Source organism: Ranitomeya variabilis, chromosome 1, assembly GCF_051348905.1.
Source record: "Ranitomeya variabilis isolate aRanVar5 chromosome 1, aRanVar5.hap1, whole genome shotgun sequence".
Lineage (NCBI taxonomy): Eukaryota > Metazoa > Chordata > Amphibia > Anura > Dendrobatidae > Ranitomeya > Ranitomeya variabilis.
Window position 1 is genome coordinate 911795577 of NC_135232.1, and position 22089 is coordinate 911817665.

The 22089-nt window shown below is 47.7% G+C and overlaps 1 non-coding gene and 62 pseudogenes across 1 annotated transcript; all 63 read right to left on the bottom strand.

Annotated features, from left to right (window-relative positions):
• Positions 1-130: 130 nt before the first annotated feature.
• LOC143795877 (U2 spliceosomal RNA) lies at positions 131-304 on the bottom strand (annotated as a pseudogene).
• Positions 305-480: 176 nt separating this feature from the next.
• On the bottom strand, positions 481-654 carry LOC143795985 (U2 spliceosomal RNA; annotated as a pseudogene).
• Positions 655-830: 176 nt separating this feature from the next.
• Positions 831-1004, bottom strand: LOC143796523 (U2 spliceosomal RNA; annotated as a pseudogene).
• A 138-nt stretch (positions 1005-1142) lies between these two features.
• LOC143794620 (U2 spliceosomal RNA) lies at positions 1143-1354 on the bottom strand (annotated as a pseudogene).
• A 175-nt stretch (positions 1355-1529) lies between these two features.
• On the bottom strand, positions 1530-1703 carry LOC143801500 (U2 spliceosomal RNA; annotated as a pseudogene).
• Positions 1704-1879: 176 nt separating this feature from the next.
• On the bottom strand, positions 1880-2053 carry LOC143795914 (U2 spliceosomal RNA; annotated as a pseudogene).
• A 198-nt stretch (positions 2054-2251) lies between these two features.
• Positions 2252-2400, bottom strand: LOC143797406 (U2 spliceosomal RNA; annotated as a pseudogene).
• Positions 2401-2576: 176 nt separating this feature from the next.
• Positions 2577-2750, bottom strand: LOC143796524 (U2 spliceosomal RNA; annotated as a pseudogene).
• Positions 2751-2888: 138 nt separating this feature from the next.
• Positions 2889-3100, bottom strand: LOC143794622 (U2 spliceosomal RNA; annotated as a pseudogene).
• A 175-nt stretch (positions 3101-3275) lies between these two features.
• LOC143801501 (U2 spliceosomal RNA) lies at positions 3276-3449 on the bottom strand (annotated as a pseudogene).
• Positions 3450-3625: 176 nt separating this feature from the next.
• LOC143795916 (U2 spliceosomal RNA) lies at positions 3626-3799 on the bottom strand (annotated as a pseudogene).
• A 198-nt stretch (positions 3800-3997) lies between these two features.
• Positions 3998-4146, bottom strand: LOC143797407 (U2 spliceosomal RNA; annotated as a pseudogene).
• A 176-nt stretch (positions 4147-4322) lies between these two features.
• Positions 4323-4496, bottom strand: LOC143796746 (U2 spliceosomal RNA; annotated as a pseudogene).
• Positions 4497-4672: 176 nt separating this feature from the next.
• LOC143795021 (U2 spliceosomal RNA) lies at positions 4673-4846 on the bottom strand (annotated as a pseudogene).
• A 176-nt stretch (positions 4847-5022) lies between these two features.
• LOC143795022 (U2 spliceosomal RNA) lies at positions 5023-5196 on the bottom strand (annotated as a pseudogene).
• A 176-nt stretch (positions 5197-5372) lies between these two features.
• LOC143796521 (U2 spliceosomal RNA) lies at positions 5373-5546 on the bottom strand (annotated as a pseudogene).
• Positions 5547-5722: 176 nt separating this feature from the next.
• Positions 5723-5896, bottom strand: LOC143796702 (U2 spliceosomal RNA; annotated as a pseudogene).
• Positions 5897-6072: 176 nt separating this feature from the next.
• Positions 6073-6246, bottom strand: LOC143795025 (U2 spliceosomal RNA; annotated as a pseudogene).
• A 175-nt stretch (positions 6247-6421) lies between these two features.
• On the bottom strand, positions 6422-6595 carry LOC143801416 (U2 spliceosomal RNA; annotated as a pseudogene).
• A 195-nt stretch (positions 6596-6790) lies between these two features.
• LOC143796196 (U2 spliceosomal RNA) lies at positions 6791-6942 on the bottom strand (annotated as a pseudogene).
• A 176-nt stretch (positions 6943-7118) lies between these two features.
• LOC143795026 (U2 spliceosomal RNA) lies at positions 7119-7292 on the bottom strand (annotated as a pseudogene).
• Positions 7293-7468: 176 nt separating this feature from the next.
• Positions 7469-7642, bottom strand: LOC143795569 (U2 spliceosomal RNA; annotated as a pseudogene).
• Positions 7643-7817: 175 nt separating this feature from the next.
• LOC143801590 (U2 spliceosomal RNA) lies at positions 7818-7991 on the bottom strand (annotated as a pseudogene).
• Positions 7992-8189: 198 nt separating this feature from the next.
• LOC143796227 (U2 spliceosomal RNA) lies at positions 8190-8341 on the bottom strand (annotated as a pseudogene).
• Positions 8342-8517: 176 nt separating this feature from the next.
• LOC143794283 (U2 spliceosomal RNA) lies at positions 8518-8691 on the bottom strand (annotated as a pseudogene).
• Positions 8692-8867: 176 nt separating this feature from the next.
• On the bottom strand, positions 8868-9041 carry LOC143795027 (U2 spliceosomal RNA; annotated as a pseudogene).
• Positions 9042-9217: 176 nt separating this feature from the next.
• On the bottom strand, positions 9218-9391 carry LOC143794192 (U2 spliceosomal RNA; annotated as a pseudogene).
• A 176-nt stretch (positions 9392-9567) lies between these two features.
• On the bottom strand, positions 9568-9741 carry LOC143795028 (U2 spliceosomal RNA; annotated as a pseudogene).
• A 176-nt stretch (positions 9742-9917) lies between these two features.
• Positions 9918-10091, bottom strand: LOC143794260 (U2 spliceosomal RNA; annotated as a pseudogene).
• A 176-nt stretch (positions 10092-10267) lies between these two features.
• On the bottom strand, positions 10268-10441 carry LOC143797140 (U2 spliceosomal RNA; annotated as a pseudogene).
• A 176-nt stretch (positions 10442-10617) lies between these two features.
• Positions 10618-10791, bottom strand: LOC143796703 (U2 spliceosomal RNA; annotated as a pseudogene).
• Positions 10792-10967: 176 nt separating this feature from the next.
• LOC143795878 (U2 spliceosomal RNA) lies at positions 10968-11141 on the bottom strand (annotated as a pseudogene).
• Positions 11142-11317: 176 nt separating this feature from the next.
• Positions 11318-11491, bottom strand: LOC143795986 (U2 spliceosomal RNA; annotated as a pseudogene).
• Positions 11492-11667: 176 nt separating this feature from the next.
• Positions 11668-11841, bottom strand: LOC143796525 (U2 spliceosomal RNA; annotated as a pseudogene).
• A 138-nt stretch (positions 11842-11979) lies between these two features.
• LOC143794623 (U2 spliceosomal RNA) lies at positions 11980-12191 on the bottom strand (annotated as a pseudogene).
• A 175-nt stretch (positions 12192-12366) lies between these two features.
• Positions 12367-12540, bottom strand: LOC143801502 (U2 spliceosomal RNA; annotated as a pseudogene).
• Positions 12541-12716: 176 nt separating this feature from the next.
• LOC143795917 (U2 spliceosomal RNA) lies at positions 12717-12890 on the bottom strand (annotated as a pseudogene).
• A 198-nt stretch (positions 12891-13088) lies between these two features.
• Positions 13089-13237, bottom strand: LOC143797410 (U2 spliceosomal RNA; annotated as a pseudogene).
• A 176-nt stretch (positions 13238-13413) lies between these two features.
• LOC143796526 (U2 spliceosomal RNA) lies at positions 13414-13587 on the bottom strand (annotated as a pseudogene).
• A 138-nt stretch (positions 13588-13725) lies between these two features.
• Positions 13726-13937, bottom strand: LOC143794624 (U2 spliceosomal RNA; annotated as a pseudogene).
• A 175-nt stretch (positions 13938-14112) lies between these two features.
• Positions 14113-14286, bottom strand: LOC143801503 (U2 spliceosomal RNA; annotated as a pseudogene).
• A 176-nt stretch (positions 14287-14462) lies between these two features.
• On the bottom strand, positions 14463-14636 carry LOC143795918 (U2 spliceosomal RNA; annotated as a pseudogene).
• A 198-nt stretch (positions 14637-14834) lies between these two features.
• On the bottom strand, positions 14835-14983 carry LOC143797408 (U2 spliceosomal RNA; annotated as a pseudogene).
• Positions 14984-15159: 176 nt separating this feature from the next.
• LOC143796747 (U2 spliceosomal RNA) lies at positions 15160-15333 on the bottom strand (annotated as a pseudogene).
• Positions 15334-15509: 176 nt separating this feature from the next.
• Positions 15510-15683, bottom strand: LOC143795029 (U2 spliceosomal RNA; annotated as a pseudogene).
• Positions 15684-15859: 176 nt separating this feature from the next.
• LOC143795031 (U2 spliceosomal RNA) lies at positions 15860-16033 on the bottom strand (annotated as a pseudogene).
• Positions 16034-16192: 159 nt separating this feature from the next.
• Positions 16193-16383, bottom strand: LOC143794724 (U2 spliceosomal RNA). The gene has a single exon (XR_013220429.1). It is a non-coding gene; the product is annotated as a U2 spliceosomal RNA (small nuclear RNA).
• Positions 16384-16558: 175 nt separating this feature from the next.
• Positions 16559-16732, bottom strand: LOC143801417 (U2 spliceosomal RNA; annotated as a pseudogene).
• A 198-nt stretch (positions 16733-16930) lies between these two features.
• LOC143796197 (U2 spliceosomal RNA) lies at positions 16931-17082 on the bottom strand (annotated as a pseudogene).
• A 176-nt stretch (positions 17083-17258) lies between these two features.
• LOC143795032 (U2 spliceosomal RNA) lies at positions 17259-17432 on the bottom strand (annotated as a pseudogene).
• A 177-nt stretch (positions 17433-17609) lies between these two features.
• LOC143794467 (U2 spliceosomal RNA) lies at positions 17610-17783 on the bottom strand (annotated as a pseudogene).
• A 175-nt stretch (positions 17784-17958) lies between these two features.
• Positions 17959-18132, bottom strand: LOC143794196 (U2 spliceosomal RNA; annotated as a pseudogene).
• A 198-nt stretch (positions 18133-18330) lies between these two features.
• Positions 18331-18482, bottom strand: LOC143796228 (U2 spliceosomal RNA; annotated as a pseudogene).
• A 176-nt stretch (positions 18483-18658) lies between these two features.
• LOC143794791 (U2 spliceosomal RNA) lies at positions 18659-18832 on the bottom strand (annotated as a pseudogene).
• A 176-nt stretch (positions 18833-19008) lies between these two features.
• On the bottom strand, positions 19009-19182 carry LOC143797310 (U2 spliceosomal RNA; annotated as a pseudogene).
• A 176-nt stretch (positions 19183-19358) lies between these two features.
• Positions 19359-19532, bottom strand: LOC143795624 (U2 spliceosomal RNA; annotated as a pseudogene).
• A 138-nt stretch (positions 19533-19670) lies between these two features.
• LOC143794625 (U2 spliceosomal RNA) lies at positions 19671-19882 on the bottom strand (annotated as a pseudogene).
• Positions 19883-20057: 175 nt separating this feature from the next.
• LOC143794197 (U2 spliceosomal RNA) lies at positions 20058-20231 on the bottom strand (annotated as a pseudogene).
• A 198-nt stretch (positions 20232-20429) lies between these two features.
• LOC143796229 (U2 spliceosomal RNA) lies at positions 20430-20581 on the bottom strand (annotated as a pseudogene).
• A 176-nt stretch (positions 20582-20757) lies between these two features.
• Positions 20758-20931, bottom strand: LOC143794792 (U2 spliceosomal RNA; annotated as a pseudogene).
• A 176-nt stretch (positions 20932-21107) lies between these two features.
• LOC143797311 (U2 spliceosomal RNA) lies at positions 21108-21281 on the bottom strand (annotated as a pseudogene).
• A 176-nt stretch (positions 21282-21457) lies between these two features.
• LOC143795625 (U2 spliceosomal RNA) lies at positions 21458-21631 on the bottom strand (annotated as a pseudogene).
• Positions 21632-21769: 138 nt separating this feature from the next.
• LOC143794626 (U2 spliceosomal RNA) lies at positions 21770-21981 on the bottom strand (annotated as a pseudogene).
• Positions 21982-22089: the final 108 nt, after the last annotated feature.

Sequence of the window (22089 nt, forward strand, 5' to 3'; positions counted from 1 at the left end):
ACACCCACTGTGGAGACGTAGCAAAAGATTGCCGCAGGGAAGACATTTCCAGAAACTCTGGATGCTCTGTCGATGACAGTTCTGCGGTGTGCATGTGTTCAAGCTGTGCGCAACGCGTTTTGAATCTGCATAACCACACCCTCCATCCCCGTGAAGGTTCCGTGTGACAAAGCAAGCTCCATTTCCAGCTCCCTGTTCCAAAAATCCATTTAATATATGGTCCCCAAATAGGGGACGTATCAGATATTAAACTAATAAGAACAGACACTACGCTTGATCTTGAGCCATTTGGCAGAGAAGAGATGATCAGAAATGGTTTGCCACTTGGGCCGCACCAAGGCCTACAACCGACACCCACTGTGGAGACGTAGCAAAAGATTGCCGCAGGGAAGACATTTCCAGAAACTCTGGATGCTCTGTCGATGACAGTTCTGCGGTGTGCATGTGTTCAAGCTCTGAGCAACGCGTTTTGAATCTGCATAACCACACCCTCCATCCCCGTGAAGGTTCCGTGCGACAAAGCAAGCTCCATTTCCAGCTCCCTGTTCCAAAAATCCATTTAATATATGGTCCCCAAATAGGGGACGTATCAGATATTAAACTAATAAGGACAGACACTACACTTGATCTTGAGCCATTTGGCCGAGAAGAGTTGATCAGAAATGGTTTGCCACTTGGGCCGCACCAAGGCCTACAACCGACACCCACTGTGGAGACGTAGCAAAAGATTGCCGCAGGGAAGACATTTCCAGAAACTCTGGATGCTCTGTCGATGACAGTTCTGCGGTGTGCATGTGTTCAAGCTGTGCGCAATGCGTTTTGAATCTGCATAACCACACCCTCCATCCCCGTGAAGGTTCCGTGTGACAAAGCTAGCTCCATTTCCAGCTCCCTGTTCCAAAAATCCATTTAATATATGGTCCCCAAATAGGGGACGTATCAGATATTAAACTAATAAGAACAGACACTACGCTTGATCTTGAGCCATTTGGCCAAGAAGAGATGATCAGAAATGGTTTGCCACTTGGGCCGCACCAAGGCCTACAACCGACACCCACTGTGGAGACATAGCAAAAGATTGCCGCAGGGAAGACATTTCCAGAAACTCTGGATGATCTGTCGATGACAGTTCTGCGGTGTGCATGTGTTCAAGCTGTGTGAAACGCGTTTTGAATCTGCATAACCACACCCTCCACCCCCGTGATGGTTCCGTGCGACAAAGCAAGCTCCATTTCCAGCTCCCTGTTCCAAAAATCCATTTAATATATGGTCCCCAAATAGGGGACGTATCAGATATTAAACTAATAAGAACAGACACTACGCTTGATCTTGAGCCATTTGGCCGAGAAGAGATGATCAGAAATGGTTTGCCACTTGGGCCGCACCAAGGCCTACAACCGACATCCACTGTGAGACGTAGCAAAATATTGCCGCAGGGAAGACATTTCCAGAAACTCTGGATGCTCTATCGATGACAGTTCTGCGGTGTGCATGTGTTCAAGCTGTGTGCAACGCGTTTTGAATCTGCATAACCACACCCTCCATCCCCGTGAAGGTTCCGTGCGACAAAGCAAGCTCCATTTCCAGCTCCCTGTTCCAAAAATCCATTTAATATATGGTCCCCAAATAGGGGACGTATCAGATATTAAACTAATAAGAACAGACACTACACTTGATCTTGAGCCATTTGGCCGAGAAGAGATGATCAGAAATGGTTTGCCACTTGGGCCGCACCAAGGCCTACAACCGACACCCACTGTGGAGACGTAGCAAAAGATTGCCGCAGGGAAGACATTTCCAGAAACTCTGGATGATCTGTCGATGACAGTTCTGCGGTGTGCATGTGTTCAAGCTGTGCGCAACGCGTTTTGAATCTGCATAACCACACCCTCCATCCCCGTGAAGGTTCCGTGTGACAAAGCAAGCTAAATTTCCAGCTCCCTGTTCCAAAAATCCATTTAATATATGGTCCCCAAATAGGGGACGTATCAGATATTAAACTAATAAGAACAGACACTACGCTTGATCTTGAGCCATTTGGCCGAGAAGAGATGATCAGAAATGGTTTGCCACTTGGGCCGCACCAAGGCCTACAACCGACACCCACTGTGGAGACGTAGCAAAAGATTGCCGCAGGGAAGACATTTCCAGAAACTCTGGATGCTCTGTCGATGACAGTTCTGCGGTGTGCATGTGTTCAAGCTGTGCGCAACGCGTTTTGAATCTGCATAACCACACCCTCCATCCCCGTGAAGGTTCCGTGTGACAAAGCAAGCACCATTTCCAGCTCCCTGTTCCAAAAATCCATGTAATATATGGTCCCCAAATAGGGGACGTATCAGATATTAAACTAATAACAGACACTACGCTTGATCTTGATCCATTTGGCCGAGAAGAGATGATCAGAAATGGTTTGCCACTTGGGCCGCACCAAGGCCTACAACCGACACCCACTGTTAAGACGTAGCAAAAGATTGCCGCAGGGAAGACATTTCCAGAAACTCTGGATGCTCTGTCGATGACAGTTCTGCGGTGTGCATGTGTTCAAGCTGTGCGCAATGCGTTTTGAATCTGCATAACCACACCCTCCATCCCCGTGAAGGTTCCGTGTGACAAAGCTAGCTCCATTTCCAGCTCCCTGTTCCAAAAATCCATTTAATATATGGTCCCCAAATAGGGGACGTATCAGATATTAAACTAATAAGAACAGACACTACGCTTGATCTTGAGCCATTTGGCCAAGAAGAGATGATCAGAAATGGTTTGCCACTTGGGCCGCACCAAGGCCTACAACCGACGCCCACTGTGGAGACATAGCAAAAGATTGCCGCAGGGAAGACATTTCCAGAAACTCTGGATGATCTGTCGATGACAGTTCTGCGGTGTGCATGTGTTCAAGCTGTGTGAAACGCGTTTTGAATCTGCATAACCACACCCTCCACCCCCGTGATGGTTCCGTGCGACAAAGCAAGCTCCATTTCCAGCTCCCTGTTCCAAAAATCCATTTAATATATGGTCCCCAAATAGGGGACGTATCAGATATTAAACTAATAAGAACAGACACTACGCTTGATCTTGAGCCATTTGGCCGAGAAGAGATGATCAGAAATGGTTTGCCACTTGGGCCGCACCAAGGCCTACAACCGACATCCACTGTGAGACGTAGCAAAATATTGCCGCAGGGAAGACATTTCCAGAAACTCTGGATGCTCTATCGATGACAGTTCTGCGGTGTGCATGTGTTCAAGCTGTGTGCAACGCGTTTTGAATCTGCATAACCACACCCTCCATCCCCGTGAAGGTTCCGTGCGACAAAGCAAGCTCCATTTCCAGCTCCCTGTTCCAAAAATCCATTTAATATATGGTCCCCAAATAGGGGACGTATCAGATATTAAACTAATAAGAACAGACACTACACTTGATCTTGAGCCATTTGGCCGAGAAGAGATGATCAGAAATGGTTTGCCACTTGGGCCGCACCAAGGCCTACAACCGACACCCACTGTGGAGACGTAGCAAAAGATTGCCGCAGGGAAGACATTTCCAGAAACTCTGGATGATCTGTCGATGACAGTTCTGCGGTGTGCATGTGTTCAAGCTGTGCGCAACGCGTTTTGAATCTGCATAACCACACCCTCCATCCCCGTGAAGGTTCCGTGTGACAAAGCAAGCTAAATTTCCAGCTCCCTGTTCCAAAAATCCATTTAATATATGGTCCCCAAATAGGGGACGTATCAGATATTAAACTAATAAGAACAGACACTACGCTTGATCTTGAGCCATTTGGCCGAGAAGAGATGATCAGAAATGGTTTGCCACTTGGGCCGCACCAAGGCCTACAACCGACACCCACTGTGGAGACGTAGCAAAAGATTGCCGCAGGGAAGACATTTCCAGAAACTCTGGATGCTCTGTCGATGACAGTTCTGCGGTGTGCATGTGTTCAAGCTGTGCGCAACGCGTTTTGAATCTGCATAACCACACCCTCCATCCCCGTGAAGGTTCCGTGTGACAAAGCAAGCACCATTTCCAGCTCCCTGTTCCAAAAATCCATGTAATATATGGTCCCCAAATAGGGGACGTATCAGATATTAAACTAATAACAGACACTACGCTTGATCTTGATCCATTTGGCCGAGAAGAGATGATCAGAAATGGTTTGCCACTTGGGCCGCACCAAGGCCTACAACCGACACCCACTGTTAAGACGTAGCAAAAGATTGCCGCAGGGAAGACATTTCCAGAAACTCTGGATGCTCTGTCGATGACAGTTCTGCGGTGTGCATGTGTTCAAGCTGTGCGCAACGCGTTTTGAATCTGCATAACCACACCCTCCATCCCCGTGAAGGTTCCGTGTGACAAAGCAAGCTCCATTTCCAGCTCCCTGTTCCAAAAATCCATTTAATATATGGTCCCCAAATAGGGGACGTAACAGATATTAAACTAATAAGAACAGACACTACGCTTGATCTTGAGCCATTTGGCCAAGAAGAGATGATCAGAAATGGTTTGCCACTTGGGCCACACCAAGGCCTACAACCGACACCCACTGTGGAGACGTAGCAAAAGATTGCCGCAGGGAAGACATTTCCAGAAACTCTGGATGCTCTGTCGACGACAGTTCTGCGGTGTGCATGTGTTCAAGCTGTGCGCAACGCGTTTTGAATCTGCATAACCACACCCTCCATCCCCGTGAAGGTTCCGTGTGACAAAGCAAGCTCCATTTCCAGCTCCCTGTTCCAAAAATCCATTTAATATATGGTCCCCAAATAGGGGACGTATCAGATATTAAACTAATAAGAACAGACACTACGCTTGATCTTGAGCCATTTGGCCGAGAAGAGATGATCAGAAATGGTTTGCCACTTGGGCCGCACCAAGGCCTACAACCGACACCCACTGTGGAGACGTAGCAAAAGATTGCCGCAGGGAAGACATTTCCAGAAACTCTGGATGCTCTGTCGATGAAAGTTCTGCGGTGTGCATGTGTTCAAGCTGTGTGCAACGCATTTTGAATCTGCATAACCACACCCTCCATCCCCGTGAAGGTTCCGTGTGACAAAGCAAGCTCCATTTCCAGCTCCCTGTTCCAAAAATCCATTTAATATATGGTCCCCAAATAGGGGACGTATCAGATATTAAACTAATAAGAACAGACACTACGCTTGATCTTGAGCCATTTGGCCGAGAAGAGATGATCAGAAATGGTTTGCCACTTGGGCCGCACCAAGGCATACAACCGACACCAACTGTGGAGACGTAGCAAAAGATTGCCGCAGGGAAGACATTTCCAGAAACTCTGGATGCTCTGTCGACGACAGTTCTGCGGTGTGCATGTGTTCAAGCTGTGCGCAACGCATTTTGAATCTGCCTAACCACACCCTCCATCCCCGTGAAGGTTCCGTGTGACAAAGCAAGCTCCATTTCCAGCTCCCTGTTCCAAAAATCCATTTAATATATGGTCCCCAAATAGGGGACGCATCAGATATTAAACTAATAAGAACAGACACTACGCTTGATCTTGAGCCATTTGGCCGAGAAGAGATGATCAGAAATGGTTTGCCACTTGGGCCGCACCAAGGCCTACAACCGACACCCACTGTTAAGACGTAGCAAAAGATTGCCGCAGGGAAGACATTTCCAGAAACTCTGGATGCTCTGTTGATGACAGTTCTGCGGTGTGCATGTGTTCAAGCTGTGCGAAACGCATTTTGAATCTGCATAACCACACCCTCCATCCCCGTGAAGGTTCCGTGTGACAAAGCAAGCTCCATTTCCAGCTCCCTGTTCCAAAAATCCATTTAATATATGGTCCCCAAATAGGGGACGTAACAGATATTAAACTAATAAGAACAGACACTACGCTTGATCTTGAGCCATTTGGCCGAGAAGAGATGATCAGAAATGGTTTGCCACTTGGGCCGCACCAAGGCCTACAACCGACACCAACTGTGGAGACGTAGCAAAAGATTGCCGCAGGGAAGACATTTCCAGAAACTCTGGATGCTCTGTCGATGACAGTTCTGCGGTGTGCATGTGTTCAAGCTGTGCGCATCGCGTTTTGAATCTGCATAACCACACCCTCCATCCCCGTGAAGGTTCCGTGTGACAAAGCAAGCTCCATTTCCAGCTCCCTGTTCCAAAAATCCATTTAATATATGGTCCCCAAATAGGGGACGTATCAGATATTAAACTAATAAGAACAGACACTACGCTTGATCTTGAGCCATTTGGCCGAGAAGAGATGATCAGAAATGGTTTGCCACTTGGGCCGCACCAAGGCCTACAACCGACATCCACTGTGAGACGTAGCAAAAGATTGCCGCAGGGAAGACATTTCCAGAAACTCTGGATGCTCTATCGATGACAGTTCTGCGGTGTGCATGTGTTCAAGCTGTGCGCAACGCGTTTTGAATCTGCATAACCACACCCTCCATCCCTGTGAAGGTTCCGTGCGACAAAGCAAGCTCCATTTCCAGCTCCCTGTTCCAAAAATCCATTTAATATATGGTCCCCAAATAGGGGACGTATCAGATATTAAACTAATAAGAACAGACACTACACTTGATCTTGAGCCATTTGGCCGAGAAGAGATGATCAGAAATGGTTTGCCACTTGGGCCGCACCAAGGCCTACAACCGACACCCACTGTGGAGACGTAGCAAAAGATTGCCGCAGGGAAGACATTTCCAGAAACTCTGGATGCTCTGTCGACAGTTCTGCGGTGTGCATGTGTTCAAGCTGTGCGCAACGCGTTTTGAATCTGCATAACCACACCCTTCATCCCCGTGAAGGTTCCATGTGACAAAGCAAGCTCCATTTCCAGCTCCCTGTTCCAAAAATCCATTTAATGTATGGTCCCCAAATAGGGGACGTATCAGATATTAAACTAATAAGAACAGACACTACGCTTGATCTTGAGCCATTTGGCCGAGAAGAGATGATCAGAAATGGTTTGCCACTTGGGCCGCACCAAGGCCTACAACCGACACCCACTGTGGAGACGTAGCAAAAGATTGCCGCTGGGAAGACATTTCCAGAAACTCTGGATGCTCTGTCGATGACAGTTCTGCGGTGTGCATGTGTTCAAGCTGTGCGCAACGCATTTTGAATCTGCATAACCACACCCTCCATCCCCGTGAAGGTTCCGTGTGACAAAGCAAGCTCCATTTCCAGCTCCCTGTTCCAAAAATCCATTTAATATATGGTCCCCAAATAGGGGACGTATCAGATATTAAACTAATAAGAACAGACACTACGCTTGATCTTGAGCCATTTGGCCGAGAAGAGATGATCAGAAATGGTTTGCCACTTGGGCCGCACCAAGGCCTACAACCGACACCAACTGTGGAGACGTAGCAAAAGATTGCCGCAGGGAAGACATTTCCAGAAACTCTGGATGCTCTGTCGATGACAGTTCTGCGGTGTGCATGTGTTCAAGCTGTGCGCAACGCGTTTTGAATCTGCATAACCACACCTTCCATCCCCGTGAAGGTTCCGTGTGATAAAGCAAGCTCCATTTCCAGCTCCCTGTTCCAAAAATCCATTTAATATATGGTCCCCAAATAGGGGACGTATCAGATATTAAACTAATAAGAACAGACACTACGCTTGATCTTGAGCCATTTGGCCGAGAAGAGATGATCAGAAATGGTTTGCCACTTGGGCCGCACCAAGGCCTACAACCGACATCCACTGTGAGACGTAGCAAAAGATTGCCGCAGGGAAGACATTTCCAGAAACTCTGGATGCTCTATCGATGACAGTTCTGCGGTGTGCATGTGTTCAAGCTGTGCGCAACGCGTTTTGAATCTGCATAACCACACCCTCCATCCCCGTGAAGGTTCCGTGCGACAAAGCAAGCTCCATTTCCAGCTCCCTGTTCCAAAAATCCATTTAATATATGGTCCCCAAATAGGGGACGTATCAGATATTAAACTAATAAGAACAGACACTACACTTGATCTTGAGCCATTTGGCCAAGAAGAGATGATCAGAAATGGTTTGCCACTTGGGCTGCACCAAGGCCTACAACCGACACCCACTGTGGAGACGTAGCAAAAGATTGCCGCAGGGAAGACATTTCCAGAAACTCTGGATGCTCTGTCGATGACAGTTCTGCGGTGTGCATGTGTTCAAGCTGTGCGCAACGCGTTTTGAATCTGCATAACCACACCCTTCATCCCCGTGAAGGTTCCGTGTGACAAAGCAAGCTCCATTTCCAGCTCCCTGTTCCAAAAATCCATTTAATGTATGGTCCCCAAATAGGGGACGTATCAGATATTAAACTAATAAGAACAGACACTACGCTTGATCTTGAGCCATTTGGCCGAGAAGAAATGATCAGAAATGGTTTGCCACTTGGGCCGCACCAAGGCATACAACCGACATCCACTGTGGAGACGTAGCAAAAGATTGCCGCAGGGAAGACATTTCCAGAAACTCTGGATGCTCTGTCGATGACAGTTCTGCGGTGTGCATGTGTTCAAGCTGTGCGCAACGCGTTTTGAATCTGCATAACCACACCCTCCATCCCCGTGAAGGTTCCGTGCGACAAAGCAAGCTCCATTTCCAGCTCCCTGTTCCAAAAATCCATTTAATATATGGTCCCCAAATAGGGGACGTATCAGATGTTAAACTAATAAGAACAGACACTACACTTGATCTTGAGCCATTTGGCCGAGAAGAGTTGATCAGAAATGGTTTGCCACTTGGGCCGCACCAAGGCCTACAACCGACACCCACTGTGGAGACGTAGCAAAAGATTGCCGCAGGGAAGACATTTCCAGAAACTCTGGATGCTCTGTTGATGACAGTTCTGCGGTGTGCATGTGTTCAAGCTGTGCGCAACGCGTTTTGAATCTGCATAACCACACCCTCCATCCCCGTGAAGGTTCCGTGTGACAAAGCAAGCTCCATTTCCAGCTCCCTGTTCCAAAAATCCATTTAATATATGGTCCCCAAATAGGGGACGTATCAGATATTAAACTAATAAGAACAGACACTACGCTTGATCTTGAGCCATTTGGCCGAGAAGAGATGATCAGAAATGGTTTGCCACTTGGGCCGCACCAAGGCCTACAACCGACACCCACTGTGGAGACGTAGCAAAAGATTGCCGCAGGGAAGACATTTCCAGAAACTCTGGATGATCTGTCGATGACAGTTCTGCGGTGTGCATGTGTTCAAGCTGTGCGAAACGCATTTTGAATCTGCATAACCACACCCTCCACCCCCGTGAAGGTTCCGTGCGACAAAGCAAGCTCCATTTCCAGCTCCCTGTTCCAAAAATCCATTTAATATATGGTCCCCAAATAGGGGACGTATCAGATGTTAAACTAATAAGAACAGACACTACACTTGATCTTGAGCCATTTGGCCGAGAAGAGTTGATCAGAAATGGTTTGCCACTTGGGCCGCACCAAGGCCTACAACCGACACCCACTGTGGAGACGTAGCAAAAGATTGCCGCAGGGAAGACATTTCCAGAAACTCTGGATGCTCTGTTGATGACAGTTCTGCGGTGTGCATGTGTTCAAGCTGTGCGCAACGCGTTTTGAATCTGCATAACCACACCCTCCATCCCCGTGAAGGTTCCGTGTGACAAAGCAAGCTCCATTTCCAGCTCCCTGTTCCAAAAATCCATTTAATATATGGTCCCCAAATAGGGGACGTATCAGATATTAAACTAATAAGAACAGACACTACGCTTGATCTTGAGCCATTTGGCCGAGAAGAGATGATCAGAAATGGTTTGCCACTTGGGCCGCACCAAGGCCTACAACCGACACCCACTGTGGAGACGTAGCAAAAGATTGCCGCAGGGAAGACATTTCCAGAAACTCTGGATGATCTGTCGATGACAGTTCTGCGGTGTGCATGTGTTCAAGCTGTGCGAAACGCATTTTGAATCTGCATAACCACACCCTCCACCCCCGTGAAGGTTCCGTGCGACAAAGCAAGCTCCATTTCCAGCTCCCTGTTCCAAAAATCCATTTAATATATGGTCCCCAAATAGGGGACGTATCAGATATTAAACTAATAAGAACAGACACTACGCTTGATCTTGAGCCATTTGGCCGAGAAGAGATGATCAGAAATGGTTTGCCACTTGGGCCGCACCAAGGCCTACAACCGACACCCACTGTGGAGACGTAGCAAAAGATTGCCGCAGGGAAGACATTTCCAGAAACTTTGGATGCTCTGTCGATGACAGTTCTGCGGTGTGCATGTGTTCAAGCTGTGCGCAACGCGTTTTGAATCTGCATAACCACACCCTCCATCCCCTTGAAGGTTCCGTGTGACAAAGCAAGCTCCATTTCCAGCTCCCTGTTCCAAAAATCCATTTAATATATGGTCCCCAAATAGGGGACGTATCAGATATTAAACTAATAAGAACAGACACTACGCTTGATCTTGATCCATTTGGCCGAGAAGAGATGATCAGAAATGGTTTGCCACTTGGGCCGCACCAAGGCCTACAACCGACACCCACTGTTAAGACGTAGCAAAAGATTGCCGCAGGGAAGACATTTCCAGAAACTCTGGATGCTCTGTTGATGACAGTTCTGCGGTGTGCATGTGTTCAAGCTGTGCGCAACGCGTTTTGAATCTGCATAACCACACCCTCCATCCCCGTGAAGGTTCCGTGTGACAAAGCAAGCTCCATTTCCAGCTCCCTGTTCCAAAAATCCATTTAATATATGGTCCCCAAATAGGGGACGTAACAGATATTAAACTAATAAGAACAGACACTACGCTTGATCTTGAGCCATTTGGCCGAGAAGAGATGATCAGAAATGGTTTGCCACTTGGGCCGCACCAAGGCCTACAACCGACACCCACTGTGGAGACGTAGCAAAAGATTGCCGCAGGGAAGACATTTCCAGAAACTCTGGATGCTCTGTCGATGACAGTTCTGCGGTGTGCATGTGTTCAAGCTGTGCGCAACGCGTTTTGAATCTGCATAACCACACCCTCCATCCCCGTGAAGGTTCCGTGTGACAAAGCAAGCTCCATTTCCAGCTCCCTGTTCCAAAAATCCATTTAATATATGGTCCCCAAATAGGGGACGTATCAGATATTAAACTAATAAGAACAGACACTACGCTTGATCTTGAGCCATTTGGCAGAGAAGAGATGATCAGAAATGGTTTGCCACTTGGGCCGCACCAAGGCCTACAACCGACACCCACTGTGGAGACGTAGCAAAAGATTGCCGCAGGGAAGACATTTCCAGAAACTCTGGATGCTCTGTCGATGACAGTTCTGCGGTGTGCATGTGTTCAAGCTCTGAGCAACGCGTTTTGAATCTGCATAACCACACCCTCCATCCCCGTGAAGGTTCCGTGCGACAAAGCAAGCTCCATTTCCAGCTCCCTGTTCCAAAAATCCATTTAATATATGGTCCCCAAATAGGGGACGTATCAGATATTAAACTAATAAGGACAGACACTACACTTGATCTTGAGCCATTTGGCCGAGAAGAGTTGATCAGAAATGGTTTGCCACTTGGGCCGCACCAAGGCCTACAACCGACACCCACTGTGGAGACGTAGCAAAAGATTGCCGCAGGGAAGACATTTCCAGAAACTCTGGATGCTCTGTCGATGACAGTTCTGCGGTGTGCATGTGTTCAAGCTGTGCGCAATGCGTTTTGAATCTGCATAACCACACCCTCCATCCCCGTGAAGGTTCCGTGTGACAAAGCTAGCTCCATTTCCAGCTCCCTGTTCCAAAAATCCATTTAATATATGGTCCCCAAATAGGGGACGTATCAGATATTAAACTAATAAGAACAGACACTACGCTTGATCTTGAGCCATTTGGCCAAGAAGAGATGATCAGAAATGGTTTGCCACTTGGGCCGCACCAAGGCCTACAACCGACACCCACTGTGGAGACATAGCAAAAGATTGCCGCAGGGAAGACATTTCCAGAAACTCTGGATGATCTGTCGATGACAGTTCTGCGGTGTGCATGTGTTCAAGCTGTGTGAAACGCGTTTTGAATCTGCATAACCACACCCTCCACCCCCGTGATGGTTCCGTGCGACAAAGCAAGCTCCATTTCCAGCTCCCTGTTCCAAAAATCCATTTAATATATGGTCCCCAAATAGGGGACGTATCAGATATTAAACTAATAAGAACAGACACTACGCTTGATCTTGAGCCATTTGGCCGAGAAGAGATGATCAGAAATGGTTTGCCACTTGGGCCGCACCAAGGCCTACAACCGACATCCACTGTGAGACGTAGCAAAATATTGCCGCAGGGAAGACATTTCCAGAAACTCTGGATGCTCTATCGATGACAGTTCTGCGGTGTGCATGTGTTCAAGCTGTGTGCAACGCGTTTTGAATCTGCATAACCACACCCTCCATCCCCGTGAAGGTTCCGTGCGACAAAGCAAGCTCCATTTCCAGCTCCCTGTTCCAAAAATCCATTTAATATATGGTCCCCAAATAGGGGACGTATCAGATATTAAACTAATAAGAACAGACACTACACTTGATCTTGAGCCATTTGGCCGAGAAGAGATGATCAGAAATGGTTTGCCACTTGGGCCGCACCAAGGCCTACAACCGACACCCACTGTGGAGACGTAGCAAAAGATTGCCGCAGGGAAGACATTTCCAGAAACTCTGGATGATCTGTCGATGACAGTTCTGCGGTGTGCATGTGTTCAAGCTGTGCGCAACGCGTTTTGAATCTGCATAACCACACCCTCCATCCCCGTGAAGGTTCCGTGTGACAAAGCAAGCTAAATTTCCAGCTCCCTGTTCCAAAAATCCATTTAATATATGGTCCCCAAATAGGGGACGTATCAGATATTAAACTAATAAGAACAGACACTACGCTTGATCTTGAGCCATTTGGCCGAGAAGAGATGATCAGAAATGGTTTGCCACTTGGGCCGCACCAAGGCCTACAACCGACACCCACTGTGGAGACGTAGCAAAAGATTGCCGCAGGGAAGACATTTCCAGAAACTCTGGATGCTCTGTCGATGACAGTTCTGCGGTGTGCATGTGTTCAAGCTGTGCGCAACGCGTTTTGAATCTGCATAACCACACCCTCCATCCCCGTGAAGGTTCCGTGTGACAAAGCAAGCACCATTTCCAGCTCCCTGTTCCAAAAATCCATGTAATGTATGGTCCCCAAATAGGGGACGTATCAGATATTAAACTAATAACAGACACTACGCTTGATCTTGATCCATTTGGCCGAGAAGAGATGATCAGAAATGGTTTGCCACTTGGGCCGCACCAAGGCCTACAACCGACACCCACTGTTAAGACGTAGCAAAAGATTGCCGCAGGGAAGACATTTCCAGAAACTCTGGATGCTCTGTCGATGACAGTTCTGCGGTGTGCATGTGTTCAAGCTGTGCGCAATGCGTTTTGAATCTGCATAACCACACCCTCCATCCCCGTGAAGGTTCCGTGTGACAAAGCTAGCTCCATTTCCAGCTCCCTGTTCCAAAAATCCATTTAATATATGGTCCCCAAATAGGGGACGTATCAGATATTAAACTAATAAGAACAGACACTACGCTTGATCTTGAGCCATTTGGCCAAGAAGAGATGATCAGAAATGGTTTGCCACTTGGGCCGCACCAAGGCCTACAACCGACGCCCACTGTGGAGACATAGCAAAAGATTGCCGCAGGGAAGACATTTCCAGAAACTCTGGATGATCTGTCGATGACAGTTCTGCGGTGTGCATGTGTTCAAGCTGTGTGAAACGCGTTTTGAATCTGCATAACCACACCCTCCACCCCCGTGATGGTTCCGTGCGACAAAGCAAGCTCCATTTCCAGCTCCCTGTTCCAAAAATCCATTTAATATATGGTCCCCAAATAGGGGACGTATCAGATATTAAACTAATAAGAACAGACACTACGCTTGATCTTGAGCCATTTGGCCGAGAAGAGATGATCAGAAATGGTTTGCCACTTGGGCCGCACCAAGGCCTACAACCGACATCCACTGTGAGACGTAGCAAAATATTGCCGCAGGGAAGACATTTCCAGAAACTCTGGATGCTCTATCGATGACAGTTCTGCGGTGTGCATGTGTTCAAGCTGTGTGCAACGCGTTTTGAATCTGCATAACCACACCCTCCATCCCCGTGAAGGTTCCGTGCGACAAAGCAAGCTCCATTTCCAGCTCCCTGTTCCAAAAATCCATTTAATATATGGTCCCCAAATAGGGGACGTATCAGATATTAAACTAATAAGAACAGACACTACACTTGATCTTGAGCCATTTGGCCGAGAAGAGATGATCAGAAATGGTTTGCCACTTGGGCCGCACCAAGGCCTACAACCGACACCCACTGTGGAGACGTAGCAAAAGATTGCCGCAGGGAAGACATTTCCAGAAACTCTGGATGATCTGTCGATGACAGTTCTGCGGTGTGCATGTGTTCAAGCTGTGCGCAACGCGTTTTGAATCTGCATAACCACACCCTCCATCCCCGTGAAGGTTCCGTGTGACAAAGCAAGCTAAATTTCCAGCTCCCTGTTCCAAAAATCCATTTAATATATGGTCCCCAAATAGGGGACGTATCAGATATTAAACTAATAAGAACAGACACTACGCTTGATCTTGAGCCATTTGGCCGAGAAGAGATGATCAGAAATGGTTTGCCACTTGGGCCGCACCAAGGCCTACAACCGACACCCACTGTGGAGACGTAGCAAAAGATTGCCGCAGGGAAGACATTTCCAGAAACTCTGGATGCTCTGTCGATGACAGTTCTGCGGTGTGCATGTGTTCAAGCTGTGCGCAACGCGTTTTGAATCTGCATAACCACACCCTCCATCCCCGTGAAGGTTCCGTGTGACAAAGCAAGCACCATTTCCAGCTCCCTGTTCCAAAAATCCATGTAATATATGGTCCCCAAATAGGGGACGTATCAGATATTAAACTAATAACAGACACTACGCTTGATCTTGATCCATTTGGCCGAGAAGAGATGATCAGAAATGGTTTGCCACTTGGGCCGCACCAAGGCCTACAACCGACACCCACTGTTAAGACGTAGCAAAAGATTGCCGCAGGGAAGACATTTCCAGAAACTCTGGATGCTCTGTCGATGACAGTTCTGCGGTGTGCATGTGTTCAAGCTGTGCGCAACGCGTTTTGAATCTGCATAACCACACCCTCCATCCCCGTGAAGGTTCCGTGTGACAAAGCAAGCTCCATTTCCAGCTCCCTGTTCCAAAAATCCATTTAATATATGGTCCCCAAATAGGGGACGTAACAGATATTAAACTAATAAGAACAGACACTACGCTTGATCTTGAGCCATTTGGCCAAGAAGAGATGATCAGAAATGGTTTGCCACTTGGGCCACACCAAGGCCTACAACCGACACCCACTGTGGAGACGTAGCAAAAGATTGCCGCAGGGAAGACATTTCCAGAAACTCTGGATGCTCTGTCGACGACAGTTCTGCGGTGTGCATGTGTTCAAGCTGTGCGCAACGCGTTTTGAATCTGCATAACCACACCCTCCATCCCCGTGAAGGTTCCGTGTGACAAAGCAAGCTCCATTTCCAGCTCCCTGTTCCAAAAATCCATTTAATATATGGTCCCCAAATAGGGGACGTATCAGATATTAAACTAATAAGAACAGACACTACGCTTGATCTTGAGCCATTTGGCCGAGAAGAGATGATCAGAAATGGTTTGCCACTTGGGCCGCACCAAGGCCTACAACCGACACCCACTGTGGAGACGTAGCAAAAGATTGCCGCAGGGAAGACATTTCCAGAAACTCTGGATGCTCTGTCGATGAAAGTTCTGCGGTGTGCATGTGTTCAAGCTGTGTGCAACGCATTTTGAATCTGCATAACCACACCCTCCATCCCCGTGAAGGTTCCGTGTGACAAAGCAAGCTCCATTTCCAGCTCCCTGTTCCAAAAATCCATTTAATATATGGTCCCCAAATAGGGGACGTATCAGATATTAAACTAATAAGAACAGACACTACGCTTGATCTTGAGCCATTTGGCCGAGAAGAGATGATCAGAAATGGTTTGCCACTTGGGCCGCACCAAGGCATACAACCGACACCAACTGTGGAGACGTAGCAAAAGATTGCCGCAGGGAAGACATTTCCAGAAACTCTGGATGCTCTGTCGACGACAGTTCTGCGGTGTGCATGTGTTCAAGCTGTGCGCAACGCGTTTTGAATCTGCATAACCACACCCTCCATCCCCGTGAAGATTCCGTGTGACAAAGCAAGCTCCATTTCCAGCTCCCTGTTCCAAAAATCCATTTAATATATGGTCCCCAAATAGGGGACGTATCAGATATTAAACTAATAAGAACAGACACTACGCTTGATCTTGAGCCATTTGGCCGAGAAGAGATGATCAGAAATGGTTTGCCACTTGGGCCGCACCAAGGCCTACAACCGACATCCACTGTGAGACGTAGCAAAAGATTGCCGCAGGGAAGACATTTCCAGAAACTCTGGATGCTCTATCGATGACAGTTCTGCGGTGTGCATGTGTTCAAGCTGTGCACAACGCGTTTTGAATCTGCATAACCACACCCTCCATCCCTGTGAAGGTTCCGTGCGACAAAGCAAGCTCCATTTCCAGCTCCCTGTTCCAAAAATCCATTTAATATATGGTCCCCAAATAGGGGACGTATCAGATATTAAACTAATAAGAACAGACACTACACTTGATCTTGAGCCATTTGGCCGAGAAGAGATGATCAGAAATGGTTTGCCACTTGGGCCGCACCAAGGCCTACAACCGACACCCACTGTGGAGACGTAGCAAAAGAGTGCCGCAGGGAAGACATTTCCAGAAACTCTGGATGCTCTGTCGATGACAGTTCTGCGGTGTGCATGTGTTCAAGCTGTGCGCAACGCGTTTTGAATCTGCATAACCACACCCTTCATCCCCGTGAAGGTTCCATGTGACAAAGCAAGCTCCATTTCCAGCTCCCTGTTCCAAAAATCCATTTAATGTATGGTCCCCAAATAGGGGACGTATCAGATATTAAACTAATAAGAACAGACACTACGCTTGATCTTGAGCCATTTGGCCGAGAAGAGATGATCAGAAATGGTTTGCCACTTGGGCCGCACCAAGGCCTACAACCGACACCCACTGTGGAGACGTAGCAAAAGATTGCCGCTGGGAAGACATTTCCAGAAACTCTGGATGCTCTGTCGATGACAGTTCTGCGGTGTGCATGTGTTCAAGCTGTGCGCAACGCATTTTGAATCTGCATAACCACACCCTCCATCCCCGTGAAGGTTCCGTGTGACAAAGCAAGCTCCATTTCCAGCTCCCTGTTCCAAAAATCCATTTAATATATGGTCCCCAAATAGGGGACGTATCAGATATTAAACTAATAAGAACAGACACTACGCTTGATCTTGAGCCATTTGGCCGAGAAGAGATGATCAGAAATGGTTTGCCACTTGGGCCGCACCAAGGCCTACAACCGACACCAACTGTGGAGACGTAGAAAAAAAATTGCCGCAGGGAAGACATTTCCAGAAACTCTGGATGCTCTGTCGATGACAGTTCTGCGGTGTGCATGTGTTCAAGCTGTGCGCAACGCGTTTTGAATCTGCATAACCACACCCTCCATCCCCGTGAAGGTTCCGTGTGATAAAGCAAGCTCCATTTCCAGCTCCCTGTTCCAAAAATCCATTTAATATATAGTCCCCAAATAGGGGACGTATCAGATATTAAACTAATAAGAACAGACACTACGCTTGATCTTGAGCCATTTGGCCGAGAAGAGATGATCAGAAATGGTTTGCCACTTGGGCCGCACCAAGGCCTACAACCGACATCCACTGTGAGACGTAGCAAAAGATTGCCGCAGGGAAGACATTTCCAGAAACTCTGGATGCTCTATCGATGACAGTTCTGCGGTGTGCATGTGTTCAAGCTGTGCGCAACGCGTTTTGAATCTGCATAACCACACCCTCCATCCCCGTGAAGGTTCCGTGCGACTAAGCAAGCTCCATTTCCAGCTCCCTGTTCCAAAAATCCATTTAATATATGGTCCCCAAATAGGGGACGTATCAGATATTAAACTAATAAGAACAGACACTACACTTGATCTTGAGCCATTTGGCCAAGAAGAGATGATCAGAAATGGTTTGCCACTTGGGCCGCACCAAGGCCTACAACCGACACCCACTGTGGAGACGTAGCAAAAGATTGCCGCAGGGAAGACATTTCCAGAAACTCTGGATGCTCTGTCGATGACAGTTCTGCGGTGTGCATGTGTTCAAGCTGTGCGCAACGCGTTTTGAATCTGCATAACCACACCCTTCATCCCCGTGAAGGTTCCGTGTGACAAAGCAAGCTCCATTTCCAGCTCCCTGTTCCAAAAATCCATTTAATGTATGGTCCCCAAATAGGGGACGTATCAGATATTAAACTAATAAGAACAGACACTACGCTTGATCTTGAGCCATTTGGCCGAGAAGAAATGATCAGAAATGGTTTGCCACTTGGGCCGCACCAAGGCCTACAACCGACATCCACTGTGGAGACGTAGCAAAAGATTGCCGCAGGGAAGACATTTCCAGAAACTCTGGATGCTCTGTCGATGACAGTTCTGCGGTGTGCATGTGTTCAAGCTGTGCGCAACGCGTTTTGAATCTGCATAACCACACCCTCCATCCCCGTGAAGGTTCCGTGTGACAAAGCAAGCTCCATTTCCAGCTCCCAGTTCCAAAAATCCATTTAATATATGGTCCCCAAATAGGGGACGTATCAGATATTAAACTAATAAGAACAGACACTACGCTTGATCTTGAGCCATTTGGCCGAGAAGAGATGATCAGAAATGGTTTGCCACTTGGGCCGCACCAAGGCCTACAACCGACACCCACTGTGGAGACGTAGCAAAAGATTGCCGCAGGAAAGACATTTCCAGAAACTCTGGATGCTCTATCGATGACAGTTCTGCGGTGTGCATGTGTTCAAGCTGTGCACAATGCGTTTTGAATCTGCATAACCACACCCTCCATCCCCGTGAAGGTTCCGTGTGACAAAGCAAGCTCCATTTCCAGCTCCCTGTTCCAAAAATCCATTTAATATATGGTCCCCAAATAAGGGACGTATCAGATATTAAACTAATAAGAACAGACACTGCGCTTCATCTTGAGCCATTTGGCCGAGAAGAGATGATCAAAAATGGTTTGCCACTTGGGCCGCACCAAGGCCTACAACCGACACCCACTGTGGAGACGTAGCAAAAGATTGCCGCAGGGAAGACATTTCCAGAAACTCTGGATGCTCTGTCGATGACAGTTCTGCGGTGTGCATGTGTTCAAGCTGTGCGCAATGCGTTTTGAATCTGCATAACCACACCCTCCATCCCCGTGAAGGTTCCGTGTGACAAAGCAAGCTCCATTTCCAGCTCCCTGTTCCAAAAATCCATTTAATATATGGTCCCCAAATAGGGGACGTATCAGATATTAAACTAATAAGAACAGACACTACGCTTGATCTTGAGCCATTTGGCCAAGAAGAGATGATCAGAAATGGTTTGCCACTTGGGCCGCAAAAAGGCCTACAACCGACACCCACTGTGGAGACGTAGCAAAAGATTGCCGCAGGGAAGACATTTCCAGAAACTCTGGATGATCTGTCGATGACAGTTCTGCGGTGTGCATGTGTTCAAGCTGTGTGAAACGCGTTTTGAATCTGCATAACCACACCCTCCACCCCCGTGATGGTTCCGTGCGACAAAGCAAGCTCCATTTCCAGCTCCCTGTTCCAAAAATCCATTTAATATATGGTCCCCAAATAGGGGACGTATCAGATATTAAACTAATAAGAACAGACACTACGCTTGATCTTGAGCCATTTGGCCGAGAAGAGATGATCAGAAATGGTTTGCCACTTGGGCCGCACCAAGGCCTATAACCGACATCCACTGTGAGACGTAGCAAAAGATTGCCGCAGGGAAGACATTTCCAGAAACTCTGGATGCTCTATCGATGACAGTTCTGCGGTGTGCATGTGTTCAAGCTGTGCGCAACGCGTTTTGAATCTGCATAACCACACCCTCCATCCCCGTGAAGGTTCCGTGCGACTAAGCAAGCTCCATTTCCAGCTCCCTGTTCCAAAAATCCATTTAATATATGGTCCCCAAATAGGGGACGTATCAGATATTAAACTAATAAGAACAGACACTACACTTGATCTTGAGCCATTTGGCCAAGAAGAGATGATCAGAAATGGTTTGCCACTTGGGCCGCACCAAGGCCTACAACCGACACCCACTGTGGAGACGTAGCAAAAGATTGCCGCAGGGAAGACATTTCCAGAAACTCTGGATGCTCTGTCGATGACAGTTCTGCGGTGTGCATGTGTTCAAGCTGTGCGCAACGCGTTTTGAATCTGCATAACCACACCCTTCATCCCCGTGAAGGTTCCGTGTGACAAAGCAAGCTCCATTTCCAGCTCCCTGTTCCAAAAATCCATTTAATGTATGGTCCCCAAATAGGGGACGTATCAGATATTAAACTAATAAGAACAGACACTACGCTTGATCTTGAGCCATTTGGCCGAGAAGAAATGATCAGAAATGGTTTGCCACTTGGGCCGCACCAAGGCCTACAACCGACATCCACTGTGGAGACGTAGCAAAAGATTGCCGCAGGGAAGACATTTCCAGAAACTCTGGATGCTCTGTCGATGACAGTTCTGCGGTGTGCATGTGTTCAAGCTGTGCGCAACGCGTTTTGAATCTGCATAACCACACCCTCCATCCCCGTGAAGGTTCCGTGTGACAAAGCAAGCTCCATTTCCAGCTCCCAGTTCCAAAAATCCATTTAATATATGGTCCCCAAATAGGGGACGTATCAGATATTAAACTAATAAGAACAGACACTACGCTTGATCTTGAGCCATTTGGCCGAGAAGAGATGATCAGAAATGGTTTGCCACTTGGGCCGCACCAAGGCCTACAACCGACACCCACTGTGGAGACGTAGCAAAAGATTGCCGCAGGAAAGACATTTCCAGAAACTCTGGATGCTCTATCGATGACAGTTCTGCGGTGTGCATGTGTTCAAGCTGTGCACAATGCGTTTTGAATCTGCATAACCACACCCTCCATCCCCGTGAAGGTTCCGTGTGACAAAGCAAGCTCCATTTCCAGCTCCCTGTTCCAAAAATCCATTTAATATATGGTCCCCAAATAAGGGACGTATCAGATATTAAACTAATAAGAACAGACACTGCGCTTCATCTTGAGCCATTTGGCCGAGAAGAGATGATCAAAAATGGTTTGCCACTTGGGCCGCACCAAGGCCTACAACCGACACCCACTGTGGAGACGTAGCAAAAGATTGCCGCAGGGAAGACATTTCCAGAAACTCTGGATGCTCTGTCGATGACAGTTCTGCGGTGTGCATGTGTTCAAGCTGTGCGCAATGCGTTTTGAATCTGCATAACCACACCCTCCATCCCCGTGAAGGTTCCGTGTGACAAAGCAAGCTCCATTTCCAGCTCCCTGTTCCAAAAATCCATTTAATATATGGTCCCCAAATAGGGGACGTATCAGATATTAAACTAATAAGAACAGACACTACGCTTGATCTTGAGCCATTTGGCCAAGAAGAGATGATCAGAAATGGTTTGCCACTTGGGCCGCAAAAAGGCCTACAACCGACACCCACTGTGGAGACGTAGCAAAAGATTGCCGCAGGGAAGACATTTCCAGAAACTCTGGATGATCTGTCGATGACAGTTCTGCGGTGTGCATGTGTTCAAGCTGTGTGAAACGCGTTTTGAATCTGCATAACCACACCCTCCACCCCCGTGATGGTTCCGTGCGACAAAGCAAGCTCCATTTCCAGCTCCCTGTTCCAAAAATCCATTTAATATATGGTCCCCAAATAGGGGACGTATCAGATATTAAACTAATAAGAACAGACACTACGCTTGATCTTGAGCCATTTGGCCGAGAAGAGATGATCAGAAATGGTTTGCCACTTGGGCCGCACCAAGGCCTATAACCGACATCCACTGTGAGACGTAGCAAAAGATTGCCGCAGGGAAGACATTTCCAGAAACTCTGGAT